This window comes from Falco punctatus, assembly GCF_963210335.1.
Source record: "Falco punctatus genome assembly, chromosome: 1".
Taxonomy (NCBI): domain Eukaryota; kingdom Metazoa; phylum Chordata; class Aves; order Falconiformes; family Falconidae; genus Falco; species Falco punctatus.
The window spans coordinates 84,819,202-84,828,065 of NC_137580.1; the positions used below are offsets into that span (position 1 = coordinate 84,819,202).

At 47.7% G+C, this 8,864-nt stretch overlaps 1 long non-coding RNA gene across 19 annotated transcripts in view; it reads left to right on the forward strand.

The window, feature by feature from the left end:
- Positions 1 to 8,864, forward strand: part of LOC308057923 — a 44,607-nt gene that overhangs the window by 10,263 nt on the left and 25,480 nt on the right. For 7 of the 19 annotated variants that reach the window (XR_013925526.1, XR_013925527.1, XR_013925528.1 and 4 more), the window contains 4 exons: positions 102 to 5,217; positions 5,940 to 6,088; positions 7,034 to 7,103; positions 8,089 to 8,205. This is a non-coding gene — a long non-coding RNA (uncharacterized lncRNA). Of the gene's footprint in view, positions 1 to 101; positions 5,218 to 5,939; positions 6,089 to 7,033; positions 7,104 to 7,474; positions 7,653 to 8,088; positions 8,206 to 8,864 lie in introns of all 19 variants that reach the window. The other 12 variants (XR_013925534.1, XR_013925531.1, XR_013925532.1 and 9 more) reach the window with 12 other exon arrangements.

Consider the following 8,864-nt stretch of genomic DNA (forward strand, 5'->3'; position numbering starts at 1 on the left):
AAGGTTTTATACAGACCGCTCAGGCATTTACTTGTTTATTGGACACTTGTATTAATTAGTCTTAAAAACTCAAGCATAGCTTTATTTTATGTTTATTACAGGCAAGAGGCAGAGGGAAGGTCTGAGGAGTGAGCTCATCAGTCCCAGTGCTGTGGCATGGGTTGTCCCCAGTTGTACCCAAATGATGTACCAGCTCAGCACCAGCACCCTCCCTCCCACAGCACCAGACCCACGGTGGCTTTGGCGATGGGGAGGTGGGTACGTACCCATGGGCGCTGCCATCGCCAGCACACACTGCACCCGGCGGCACAGCAAGGCTCTTGGCCAATGTGTGGGACGGGCTGGGGGCTGTGATGGGGGTGGGTGCTGGCAGCAGCGTGGGTGCTGCAGGAGCGGGTCACATGGCGAAGGGTGCAGCCAGCAGTGCCGGCATCTGGCCAGGAGCCAGAAATCCATACAGGTGTGCCTGCCGTTTAAGGGGGCTGATGGAGTGCTGCAGCACCAGCGATGTAGCCCTGATCCCTGCGCACACATGCAGCTGGGCAGAACGTGCAGGCACTGCTGGGGTGGGCATGCGGCTGCAGCCCGCAGCCGAGATGGGCTGCCAGTGCTCTCCAGCAGGGCTGTGCTGGCCGGGCTCGGTGCTGTACCCGAGCTCACTAACCTGTAGCTGGAAACGGCTGAGCCGGCCTGCAAGGCAGGAGGGAATGGCAAAGACCTTTGATTTGTGCCAATGTGCACCAACGCTCTGTAGCATCATCCTTGCCCAGAGGCAACCTCTGTACTTGTCTCCTTTTTGAAAGTGTTTGCTTATTTATTTATTTAAATTGTGGCTGAGGCTCTGAATAACTGACAGGGCAGAAGCAGCCTTTGCTTCCCTGTGAGCTTGCTGATGAGTGCTGGAGCTATTCTTGGCTCACAGGCATCCAAGTGACCACACTAAATGCCAGAACATCTGGAGCACCATCTGTACTGCCAGCTTTGCACAACACCTCAACTACTGCCTGATAAGTCTGAGCTTTGCTATACAATAGTAAAGGGTCATTTACAGAATTGTGTTTGTTTCAAAAAAAAAATGAAATTGGGGCAGTAGTTTGTGTCAATCCACCCAAACTTGGAATTTGGGAAGCAGGAGCAGGACGTGTTTGCAGTGCATGTTGCTTTGGTTGTTGAGGAGGCACTTTAAAGCACTGCTCCTTGCTGCTGCATCCCTGGCTTTGCCATCAGGCTGAGGCTTTTGCTCTTTCCCTTAAGCACCTCACTCAGTACAGCTCGGGGTACAGTGTTAGAAAGCCAGACGTTGATTTGTGGCATTTTTAGCCCTTCGGTTTGAGAATCTTTGTTTGGTGCGGAGTTGCCACTTTGGTGTGGTTTGTTTTTTTTATTGCTTGCTATGTACAGTAATGCCATGAATGGCAAAAGCCCAACTGATGAGCTTTTTACTCCATATTGACTCTCAGTGTAGCAGATAGAATCCATGGCTGCCTTCTCCCCCTCCCCAGGCAGGCTGGGGCTGGGTGCTCTGCAGATCCCTGTCCAGGTCTGCAATGCCCCATTCACTTCTCATTTGTAAGTGAGATTAACAGAAGCGAGGGCAACACAATACGGGGGGGGGGAGCATCAGTTCTTCCATAGAGTGAACCCCTCAGCACCTCCAGAACAAAGCCACCAGTCACTGAATGAAATAGTACTGAAGGCAAAGCAATACAGAAATAAGGTAAAAGTTAATGGCCAGAGAAGTGCTGCTTGTCTTCACGCAACCCATAAAGCCAGAGCCAAGACAGCAGCCTGGGGGAGCCGGCTGCGGCGTGGGTCGGAGCAGGGCTAGCTGGCGATGATACTTGGCTAGCCAGGGTTTCTTTGCCATTACTGTGGTAGCTACAGCAACTGACTCGCATCCCATTGCCTTTGGGAACAGCAGGACCTGCATATTGAAGTGACATAATTATTTTAATTGGATTTTTACATTTAGTTAGCTGCCTTTGTACAGGGGCCACATCCTTGACCTATTTGTGGCACTTCAATCAACAAGCGCTGTGCAGCAGTTGGCTGGGAAGCCTGCCTTTCGCGGGCATGCAGCCTTGGCAGGGTCACTGTCGCAGGGCTGGAGTGAGCTAGGAGAGATTGCTGGGCGATAACTGGGTGTTTGCTGGCTGGTGAGAGCACCCAGCTGAGTGCAGGCTGTGGGGCAGGCGCGGGCTGTGTGTGTGGAGCCCAAGAGGCAGCAGCTAATTCAGGGCAGCTGGCACACATAGGTGTGCCCCTCCTCCGGCCGCGTGCTGCCGATGGGCATGAACACATGAGATGTGTTCACAGCGAAGTGATCACCCCTTGAGCCGGGCAGTAGCAGACCTGGCGTAGCCCCGGTGGGGCTGTGTGACTGGTGACAGTTGAGTGGCCACTGAGCGCTGCTGGGCAATGTGGTGCAGCATTTGGCGACTGCTGGGGGGGGCTGCAGTGCCCAGTATGGCTGGGATACCCTGCACTGGGATTAACTTCCACATGGCCTCGTTGGTGGCTTTAAATGTCAAATCTGTGTATTCTTGCAGGTTCTCCTCCAGCTGCATGCTATGTTGCATGGATGAACGAGTTAAGTTCCAGTCCTGTACATCAGGAATAAGCTTCAGTTCTCATGCCCCGTTTAAAGGTATTCCTCAACTTAATTAAAATGAATTATTTTTGCTAAAGATGAGATATCTGCTAGAGGAAGGAAGAGGGAAGGGAGGCTTGTGTGGTACCAGCTTTCATGTTTCTGGTAAAGGCTTTTTCCTGTCATGTGGCAGCTGTGGCTTATTTATGGAAAACAATAACATTTTGAATCAAACTCTTAAATCTTGCAATCGTGCCTAAAATACCTAACAAAATCTCTTTCAGCTCCCTGCAGATAAAGGCTTGCTCTTGACAAAGCAACCTTTCCTTCTCCTTGGAGTTGGTGAAGTTTGAATCTAAAGTTCAGGCAGGTGATGGAAGCAACATGGGCTTGTGATGGTGGGTGGCAGGTCTGTGAGACACGCAGCAAAGGAACTGGGCAGCGATTTAACCTTCCTTTTTGGTGGTGGAGGGGTAGAAATGACAGGTCAGAAATGAGGTTAGCAGGTGGAAGAGCTTGCTGGTCCGTTATCATTCAGTCCAACGTCCTTGATACCTGCACCCAAGAGCTAAGTGCAGGACACCAGCAGACAGGGAGGGGAAAAGTGTGCAAGTTCCGCAGCAAAGCTCCGCTGGCATCAAGAGTATTTTTAAGGGTTGTGTGGCTGAGAGAAAAACACCTATTTGCACAAACAGCGGTTTGAGGATCAGTAGGTGCCGGCACTGTGGCAGGTCTGGAAATCCTGGCACCAAGTGCAACTCATTTCCAGGGTTTGGCCAGTCAGACAGCTGGGACTTCCCATCACAGCGGGAACCTGTCAGCGTCCCGTGGCACCTCGATGGCCACGCTCCAGTGACCCTCCGTAACTGCTGCCTCAGCAGCTGCCAGCACTGACTTGTGGGCTGGAGCTTCAGAGCCGATTCGAACCATGGTCATCACAGGCCTGTTCCAGTGACGGGCAAGGGCATTTTGGGGGGTGAGACCAGGTGGATTTGCTCCTTCCACTCCAGGGGTTTGCTGCAGGGTGCGAGCAACGTGCTGCAAGCCCAGTGGGGCAAACTGGCTCCAGCATCACGTAGATGATACAGAGCTTTGCCCTCTGCTCCATGCCCACACACCGATGCATTAGGGCTTATGCTTTTGGCAGGAGGCAACATCTGAGCTGCTCACCAGCTGCATTGCAGCTCTCAGGAATTTGCACTGAGCACTATTGCTCCCACCTGCAGAGGAATCGGGAGCTTCACATGTCTGCAGGTACTGACAGTGTTCAGCACTTTATTGCATAAGGCCTTGGAAAGGCAAGGAAAAAGGGGCAGAAAAGGGTTTTCATAGTCTGGGGAAAATTACTGGATTACTTAAAGGGTACAGCTAAGCCCTAGGCACAAAGCAGAGGTGCGACAGCTGCAGCCCGTGGCCACAGGTTTGCTGTCCGGGTGCCTGAGGGAGGCTGTCCCGGGAGCACGCTTGGTCCAGCAGCCTTAAGCCAAACAGCCCCGCAGGCACCACGGCAGCCTTGGTGTTGGAGATTTGTCAAAATGGATGTATATAGCCAGATTAAAGGTAAATCCAAAGAAACAGGTGAGAGAAGCACAGTGCATTAGCTCGTGTACTTGGTGTGTATTTCAGGGTGTGCTGCTTTCATCCTGCCGTAGCTGGTGTAAATAACCTCAAGCCTCTTTCCAGGCTGTAGCTCACCTTTGGCAACATCCTCCTGGGACCACTGGACTTACAGAGCTCCTCTTTCCATGTAATGTATCTGTGCTCCCAGTTTGATACACAATAGTCTGTTTTTCTTCTTTTAAAACTTACCTTTCTTCTTAGTTTTTAAAATAAACATTAACTTGCTGTTCATCTTTTATTTCCTTTTCATGCTCTGAGCAGTGAGTAATTAGAGCTGCATCACACTGGAGAAATTACAACAATATAATATTTATACAGTTAAATCTGCATAAGTATAATATCTTTGAAAAATAGCAGGCTGCTCTAAGGGAAATTAATTATCCCATTGGGACAGTCATTATTCTGAAACAAAAGCTCTCGGTTTTCTTTGCCTGCTTTCATTTTGAGCATTTCTTTCATTTTAAGTACTGGCCACATACTCCAGCCCTTTTTCTCTGTGGCTGGAACATAAATAATAATTTGTTTAAAGCAGTGTAAAATCTGTCTTGGAAACTTTTACAGATATCATGAGAATATTAAGCGACTTCAAAATTAAGTCAAAGTGAATTTTGCAGATCTGTTTTTGTGGCTATATATCATTACTGGTCACCAAGCCGGTTCAGCCTACCAAGTGTCATTTTCCTTAGCTATTTTTCCATGAGTTGTTGCTTCTTTGAGGAACATGACTCCATTTATCATAATAAGCATTTATTAGCATCGTAATCTCTACCCAGGCCATTACAAGCCATTGTATTTAAGGCAAAATTTCTTTTTTTTCAAAAGGGGCTGGCACTGCTGTACATGGTGTACTCCAGTATTTCACATCTGCACACAGGCCTTGGAAGTCAGACTCTGGACCAGACAGCCAGAGGCTTTGAATACAGCAACGCGGGGCATCTATGGCTTCAATCACCAGCTAACTTCTACAGTTGCACGGAGCTACAGAGGGACGTTGTGGGGCTGGCCAGGTAGGAGGAAAACCCGTGCGTTGTGAGCACTGGGTGCTGCAGACAGCACTGTCCCGCACGGCTGGGAGAGGGCTTCATAGCCCTGGATCCAGCCTGTGCTGCCACAAGCCCAGTGTTTTGCAAGATGCAGCCTGACTCACATCAACTGCTTGAGGCTTTTGCCACCTTAAAGAGTCCAGTGGGAAGCCAGCCTGAAACCGAGTCCGTGTGAGCTGGCCTAAATAGTCCCATTTTTAATGGTGCTGAAAAGCTGCAGTGTCATATTTGTACAAGTCAGGAGGCGTTTCTGCTTCAGCAGCAGCTCCTGGGCACCAGATCAGTGCTAGTCTGCAGCCCTGGCCAGGGCCGCATTGCTGCATTTTAAGCAGGGTAAGGTCCTCTGTGCTATCTGCCACCTCTTTTTTTATTTTTTGGTCATTACGTGACATTAGCATGAGCTGGCCTGCTGGGTTTGTGTTGTGAGAGCAAACCGCGTCCTTGAGGTCAGCAGGCAGCAGGTCCTCCAGCCTGCAGTCCTCCAACAGCCTCTCCCTGGTGGGTAACAGCTCTCTGGGTGATGCTGTGAATTACGGGCATCACTTACACTGCTTTTGCTTTAATGCACTGATGTCGGGCTGCCATTATTTTCACAGACCACAAACTTTGGGTGGGATATTAATATTTCTGTATTTTCTACAATATACTAGGAAAAAAAAATCAAAAAAGGCTTTGTCACTATGCAGGCAAGTTTCCAGCAGTACAGACGTACTGCTGAGTACTCGAGGAACCTCACCTCATCCACACCCAAAACCTATGGGCAAGTCTCATGTGCATTTGGAGGAGCTTTTGCAGTCAAGGTGAATTACAAGGCTTCTTGCTGAATCCCTGACAGGTACAAATACTTAGTTATCCTTGGCTTTTCTGCTGAACCTAATCAAAGCCATTGTTTATTAAAATCCTATTGTCTCTGCAGTGAAGAACAAGGACAAGCTTCTCTGCAGTGATTTAATACTTGCAGCAGTTCAGTGTAAGGATTTATTATGGCCAGCTGAAAGTGCAAACACACACTGCCCAAGTCATTACTTCTAATTTGCCACTTTTAAAAAATGTATACACAAGGGTAAAACCTCAGTCCTTCTTTACAGTTCAGTGTGATCTCTTCTCAGTCAGGGGAACAAAACAGAGCACAACCCCTCACCCTCCCCTTCAGACAGAAGGACATTAAGATTTATCCTCACATTTAAAGGCAGAGTGCCGTGCTTCTGCTTTAGACTAGGTTGTTTTAGTGGGATGGGTTTTTTAGTGTTTTTAGACTAGAAACTGGTCTAAAAAATTTCAACTACTCAGATTTAATGGTTTAAATTGCCAGTTTAAATTATCCGGTTATACCTGTAATCCTCTCTGAGAGGATCCCTTGTCAGAGGAGAAAAGACAGGTCTGCTTCTTCCCGAGGGGCTCAGCCCTGCAGCCTTCGGTGCATGCAGACGGCTCTGGACCCCTGCACCACACCTGTGTTGCAGCACGAACCCTCCATGCGGGGTTACATAAACTGCACTAATTAAGAGAATGATGTACTTTTTTTTCCAGGTAATGAGCTTTTCTTTGTGAATCAATTTTACAAAGGTTTCAAGGACTGTATCATAATAAATAAAGCACAAAGATAAATGAACAAGCACAATTAATAAATGTAATGTATCAGCGCTCTGAGCTTTAAAACTGCTTATCTAATCATACGTCTTTACACAGTATTAAAACTCTTATGCTACAAGAGTTGTAAAACAATTTAAAAAAGCTTTAATGGTTTAAAGAAAGTAAAGGCAATGTGTGCTTTTTCCAGGCTATAGGTGCTTGGTGATGGGAGCTCTGGCTTGGCAGGCTTGCTGAGGACCAGCGTTTACATCTCAAAGGTGAGCCACAAAGGGAAGCTGCTGCCTTCCCACGCCCGTGACCCCAAACTTGGGCGACAGATGGGAGATGAGAGCACCACCACACCATTCCCCTGTAAGCCAGGGGGATTCTGCTAGCTTCCATGGCTACTTCTTCTGCAGCCTGGTAAATCACACCAGTCAGGCACTCAGACTAACGTCGTCTTATCCTTAATTATTGCACAAGTCCTAGTTATAGCAGCTTCTTACGATGCAGGAGGAGTTTTTTCTCTCTTTGGCATTTTAGTATTTCTAAACAGTGTTTGCAGCTACTTTCTTTCTCACTGCTAAAGCCACAAAATTTACGATTCTGAAAAAAACAGCCAACCACATCATGAACTATGTCTTGGCAGGTGTGGCCGTGCCCCACGCTGCAGGGCAGCCCTCCCCAAGCCCACCCTTGCAACAGTACCCCAGCCATCCCGGCTCTGGCTGTGCCAAGGGAAGGCGACCATTCCCAGTGATGTTGCTTGACTTGAAGTACAAAGGTCCCTCTCTTCGCTGTCATTTAATTTGCACGTAACCCTTACGGTGAGATACTTCTAGTTCAGATTTCGTGTGTGTGCTTACTGGATTTAACGGGGAGTGTTTCCCCAACTAATTTTCACTAGCAAGCTGTACAGGGCTGGCTTCTGCTTTACTCATTTCCAGCTGCTCCCTCCCTACTCCAGGCCTCCTGCATAAGCAGTAAAAATGAAAGCAATAACCCCAAAGTCCACATTTTCTCTCCCTTCCTGGTGCTGCTTTTTCATTTAGCAACTCACAGGTTTCTCTCAGCACACGCCCATTAATTTGCCCCAGACTTTATGCTCCAAGAGCAGCTCTATCTTTGTATCAGAAAAACAAAAAGGCAAGGCTAGATTTTTGCGGTGGTCCCTGACACCCATGTAGGATGGGCTCCCTGAGGGATTTCATTTCAAAACCCGTAATCTCCAAACGTAACAAATCATACACTCACTCTGCCCAGGTGAGGGGTCTGGAGCCACATGGCGCCTGAGCTGCAGCTGGTGAGTGATGCTTTGCCTGGTCGAAGAGGCTGTCTCCCTCCATCCTTCTTGAGGCTGAAATTTTACATGGCTTTCAGGTAAAAGGAAAAAAAGTTGCTGTCTTTGATTATGTTTTATCTTTTTGTGCCAAAAAGTGGCTTTGAAAGCAGCTTGTATGGCTGATCTATGGGCACCTTTCTCCTGTCATTCTGCTGTGACCTTTTCGCTATCCTTCCAGAAGTAAATCTGAAAAAAACCAAGAGGGGAACAAAAAGAAAAAAATCAACTAAAGCCAAACAAAAAAGTTATAAACAGATATTTTCTTTCTTCTACCTTCAGAGAGTGAGTTGTTTTTTTTCCCCCCAGCAAAAGCACACGCCTGCTTTACAGGCTTCAAATCTGATGGCAGAATCAGAACAAAATGGTCAAAGCTGTTGGCAGCAGAGTGCTGTGGACAGAGCATCGGGGAGGTACAGGCTCAAAACAATTTGCACTAGTGAGCAGTAAGGTTTTTTACCTGTGGAAAAGGTCACACTTGAATTTCTATTTGGAGTTAATACTTCCCTGGAGAAGAGACAGATACCTGATGGGACAGGAATTGAAGGGGGAATATAAATATGAAGAGGAAAAATGAAACAAAAAAACCAAACCAACCCTGAAAATGAAGTGGAAGATTTGGCCAAATATGAATGCATAAATTCTTCAGTACTGGTGAAATTTTGAACAGAAGCTTACAGGAGATTTAAGGGCAGTTTCC